The following is a 6,001-nucleotide window of genomic DNA, read 5'->3' on the forward strand; positions in this document are numbered from 1 at the left end:
ACTGGAGTTTCAGCTTTAGCATCAGTCCTTCCAAAGAACACCCAGGACTGATCTGCTTTAGGATGGACTGGTTGGACCTCTTGCACTCCAAAGGACTCTCAAGAGTCTTCTCCAACACCACAGTTCAAAAGCATCAATTCTTCGGCACTCAGCTTTCTTCACAGTCCAATTCTTACATCCATACATGACCACTGGAAAAACCATAGCCTTGACTAGACAGACCTTTGTTGGCAAAGTAATATCTCTGCTTTTGAATATGCTATCTAGGTTGGTCATAACTTTCCTTCCAAGGAGTAAGCATCTTTTAATTTCACGGCTGTAGTCACCATCTGCAGTGATTTTGGAGCCCCCCAAAAAATAGTCTGACACAGTTTCCACTGTTTCCCCATCTATTTCCCATGAAGTGATGGGACCAGATGCCATGATTTTAGTTTTCTGAATGTTGAGCTTTAAGCCAACTTTTTCACTCTCCTCTTTCACTTTCATCAAGAGGCTTTTGAGTTCCTCTTTACTTTCTGCCATAAGGGTGGTGTCATCTGCATATCTGAGGTTATCGATATTTCTCCCCGAAATCTTGATTCCAGCTTGTGCTTCTTCCAGCCCAGCGTTTCTCATGATGTACTCTGCATAGAAGTTAAATAAGCAGGGTGACAATATGCAGCCTTGACGTACTCCTTTCCCAATTTAGAACCAGTCTGTTGTTCCATGTCCAGTTCTAACTGTTGCTTCCTGACCTGCATACAAATTTCTCAAGAGGCAGATCAGGTGGTCTGGTATTCCCATCTCTTTCAGAATTTTCCATAGTTTCTTGTGATCCACACAGTCAAAGGTTTTGGCATAGTCAATAAAGCAGAAGTAGATGTTTTTCTGGAACTCTCTTGCTTTTTCCATGATCCAGCAGATGTTGGCAATTTGATCTCTGGTTCCTCTGCCTTATCTAAAACCAGCTTGAACATCTGGAAGTTCATCATGGTTCACGTTTTGCTGAAGCCCGGCTTGGAGAATTTTGAGCATTACTTTGCCAGCGTGTGAGATGAGTGCAATTGTGCGGTAGTTTGAGCATTCTTTGGCATTGCCTTTCTTTGGGATTGGAATGAAAACTGACAGTTTCCAATCCTGTGGCCACTGCTGAGTTTTCCAAATTTGCTGGCATATTGAGTGCAGCACTTTCATGACATCATCTTTCAGGATTTGAAATAGCTCAACTGGAATTCCATCACCTCCACTAGCTTTGTTTGTAGTGATGCTTTCTAAGGCCCACTTGACTTCACATTCCAGGATGTCTGGCTCTAGGTCAGTGATCACACCATCATGATTATCTGGGTCATGAAGCTCTTTTTTGCACAGTTCTCCTGTGTATTCTTGCCACCTCTTCTTAATATCTTCTACTTCTGTTAGGTCCATACCATTTCTGTCCTTTTTCAAGCCCATCTTTACATGAAATGTTCCCTTTGTATCTCTAATTTTCTTGAAGAGATCTCTAGTCTTTCCCATTCTGTTGTTTTGCTCTATTTCTTTTCATTGATCGCTGAGGAAGGCTTTCTTATCTCTCCTTGCTATTCTTTAGAACTCTTCATTCACATGCTTATATCTTTCCTTTTCTCCTTTGCTTTTCACTTCTCTTCTTTTCACAGCTATTTGTAAGGCCTCCTCAGACAGCCGTTTTGCTTTTTTGCATTTCTTTTCCATGGGGATTCAACCTCCATCATAGATTCCATTCCAGATGTCCTTCTTTTGACAGGTATACTAGTTAGCTTATGCTGACTAATGGAATACCCTAAACCATTTTAAACAAGACCATTTCGTGAGCTCAGGGTTCCCCCAATTGGCAATTTGAACTGGATTTAGCTGGATGGTGTGTTACAGATTTGGCTGATCTTGGCTGGGCTTGCTCTTGTAACTGCACTTAGCTGGTAAGGCACCCAAGGCTGCCTGTGACAGGGCCCGGGGGGCACCTTTTCGAAGAGGCTAGGTTTGTTCCCATGGAAGTAGCAAAGGTACCAGGAGAGCAAAGTGGAAGCTCTAAGACCTCTTGTGTCCCAGGTGTGAAATAAACACATTTCCTCTGCCACATTCTTTTGGCTCATCAACTCATAAACCCAGCCCAGATTTAAGAAGCATAAAATACATTCCTTTTCTCAATGGAGGAGCTGAAAGAATTGACACAATGTTTGCTGTCTGCCAGGTAAGCTCCTTCTAGATGTAATTTTAATTGACAGAAGGAACACTGTACCGCATGGCAGGATGCTCAACTCTTAGTCACTTCACTGAGTCTATCATCATCTGCAAGAGGGCATTCATAGCAAAAACTTTGTTGTTTTAATTTAGAATTGTATCTCCTTGTGATTCATCCCAGAGCTAAGACAAGTATGGATGCTGTGCATTTATTTATTGGAGGGTTGGGGACACTTCCTCCTTTTTTTATTTTTCTCTTTCTGACAGGTGTCCTGGGAAATCCTTCTGGAGTAGCAATCTGGCCCTTCGTCTCATTTTGCCAATCCGATCACCCTAGGGTAGGGCGATTTAACAGGAGTAATTAATCATTGTGTTTTCTGAAATTGGAAGCCAAGGCACATTAGCCTCATACCAGAGAGCATGTATGCGAGTGAGGGGGTTATGAAGGAGTGTGTGTAATGAGAGAGGTGAGAGTCTTATAATTAAGGAGGAGCATAAATAATAATGAAAGTCATTAGTGCCACTCGGTTGAAAGAATGTCATCAATGTAATTGGGGCATTAAAGTGAAATCCATTACGACAAACATTAACACATACAAAGGAGGGGAAAATGTGGTTATCTTGAGTTTGACAGATAGTGTCAGCTTCCAGTGGGGCCCAGATGGCATTCAGGAAAATGTTATGAGCAGTTTTATTTTAATATTTTTGGTTATGTGATATTTGGGAATCGAATGACATAAACACATAAGGAATTCTCACATGCCTGGCCTTGAAGCGGCTGGCAAAGAGGGGAGGTCACCAGAGGCAGCAGAAGCTGGAGGACTTCCATCTCCATGCACGATGTTTTTTCTTAGGTGTTGCAATGTAACTCAAGGCGTATGATGCAGCCTGGCATTTTTCCCTCTGTGAAATTCCCCGTTGAACCACACATGCAGTTTGGATGCTTTCTTTAAAAAATAGCGAAGTGTGGGGAGAGCGACAGGGATGAGAATGAGGACATTTAAACAATTATGCAGGAAATTATATGATGCTAAAATTGAACACGGACAGACTGTGCAATGGCAGGATTCCCACTCGTGCTGAGCTTTGCAAAGGAGAGGGTGTTTGTTTTTTTTTTTTTCCCCTTTCTCTCTGGGACTGTAATTTTTGAGCATAAAATAATTCAGAATATAAAACAAAAGGGAAAAATTTAAATATGTCTAGAGATGGAGGCAAAGAGAAATAAAGAAGAAGGCAACTGTGAAAAATAAAGAGAGAGAATTGAGATGAAGTATATGTGTGTGTGTGTGTGTGTTCAAAAGGAGGAAATGATAAATGATGGCAGTGGCTTGCAAAGAGATATGTTCTCTGGGGTTTCTTTCCAGGGTAGGAAAGGCTCAAGGGGATGGAGTCTCTGCCAGCAGGGGTATCATGAGGATTCAATGAGTCTATGTATGTAAAAGACTTAGCACATGACTAATGGTAAACCCTCGATAAGTGGGAGCTATAATTACTATTATTATAATGTTATTGTTTGTCAAGGCTGGTAGAGCAGTCCATATACAGGGGGTCTAGATTATTCATGCATGATGGGGAAGAGGAGGAATACACTGACATCCATGTCAAACCCACTGTATGCAAAGAGATTTAGATAATATGTTAGCTCATTTAATCCACATAGCAAGTCTGCTCAGCAGGTATTATTGCCTATAATCAAGGAGACAAAGGCTCAGATAGTTTAACGCATGTAAAGCAGTTAAAACAGTGACTGGCACATAATAAAGGCTCAATAAATGTTAGCTCTTATGATTGCCATAAAAGCTGTGTGACTCGAAGTCACACAGTCAGCCACTGGAAGAGTCAAGATTGAAATCCTTCTCTCTTTTATTCCAGTCACACCGAACTGTCTCTCACTTGACTCACCTGGAACAAACTGCACCCCCACAGACGAACATTCTAGTGTGAGAAGGCCACGGAGACAGCTGGGATGTGATGGAAAGTCCTTGAAGCTTGGAGCCAGATATTTAAGTTGAGATCCCTGCTACTGCGCCCGAGATGCATGGTTCGTGTAGACTACATGCAGTCATGGTGCCCAGTTACTGGGAAAACTGTTAGTGGACCTCATACAAAGTCATGGCCCTTTGTGAGACAGTCCATACTTGATCCTGATGACTGATGGCTGTGGGAATGTAAAGGTATAGACATCCCAACTTGGAACAACTCAGAGGAGCCATTATAGCTCTAGGGCTCCTTGCGTGCAGGGGTGTCTATGTGTGTGTGGAATGAATGTTGGCTGAAGCTGTCAAATGTCCTGCAAGACATCTCTGCTCCTCCTTTATTCCCCTGTCTTTCCATCCCTTCCACAAGAACAGATCCCAAGCACTCTTTTTAATCAACATTTTGCAGATCAAACTCTAGTTCAGAATCTGCTTCCTGGGGAACCTGAGTGGAGACAGTTTTGAATCTGCAAAGGGAGGTGGTATGGTAGCTACCGAAGATATTTCTGTGAGGAGCTGAGGGGAACTAGTCAGCCTATTCAGGCAAGAACACAGTGGTGAGAGCATAAGAGAGTTTCAGAAAATACTGATTAAAGAAAAGATGGTGAGCACTCATCCTAACATAAGCTCTGAGCAGGATCATTCGGAAGACTGAAGAATTTCAGTCAGCATCTCCATCCTACCTTGAGAAGATGCCGTCATGCATTTAGTTCATCCCTAGGGGGGCTTGCCAGGAGGCAAAAGATATTGTTTGGGTGACAATGTCTTGTTGAACTTCCCCCACTTATGTGCTCCAATGTGGGGGGAAAACTGTTTAAAATGAATGTCATAGGTATTAGAGAAGAACAAAAGAAAGTCATAAAACAGCAGTGTTTAACCCTAGGAGGAAATGTAGAGAATAGGCTTGTGTCTTCATTTAGGAAGCCTGACTTAAGAGGCTAAATAGTAAGTAATAATAATAAATAATAGTGAGTGGATCTAAGGGGGAATAATAGAAGCTAGTTTGAGAGACTGGGTTAATTTTGTCTGTTTCCTCATTTGTTTTTAAATTCCATTATTTACTTTAAAATAGATGAATAACATATAAATATGACCTCATTCTTTGGCATTGCCTTTCTTTGGGATTGGAATGAAAACTGACCTTTTCCAGTCCTGTGGCCACTGCTGAGTTTTCCAAATTTGCTGGCATATTGAGTGCAGCTTTTTAACAGCATCATCTTTTAGGACTTGAAATAGCTCAACTGGAATTTCATCACTTCCACTAGCTTTATTCAGAGTGATGTTTCTTAAGGCCCACTTGACCTCGCATTCCAGGATGTCTGGCTCTAGGTGAGTGAATACAGCATCGTGGTTATCTGGGTCATGAAGATCTTTTGTATAGTTCTTCTGTGTATTCTTGCCACCTCTTCTTAATCTGAGAAATCAGTATGCAGGTCAAGAAGGAACAGTTAGAATTAGACATGGAACAACAGACTGATTCCAAATTGGGAAAGGAAAGGAGTACATCAAGGCTGTATATTGTCACCCGCTTATTTAACTTATATGCAGAGTACATCATGAGAAACGCTGGGCTGGAAGAAGCACAAGCTGGAATCAAGATTGCCAGGAGAAATATCAATAACCTCAGATATGCAGATGACACCACCCTTATGGCAGAAAGTGAAGAACTAAAGAGCCTCTTGATGAAAGAGGAGAGTGAAAAAGTTGGCTTAAAGCTCAACATTCAGAAAACTAAGATCATGGCAACTGGTCCCATCACTTCATGGCAAATAGATGGGGAAACAGTGGAAACAGTGTCAGACTTTATTTTGGGGGGGCTCCAAAATCATTGCAGATGGTAACTGCAGCCA

This window comes from Bos mutus, chromosome 22, assembly GCF_027580195.1.
Source record: "Bos mutus isolate GX-2022 chromosome 22, NWIPB_WYAK_1.1, whole genome shotgun sequence".
Taxonomy (NCBI): Eukaryota; Metazoa; Chordata; class Mammalia; order Artiodactyla; family Bovidae; genus Bos; species Bos mutus.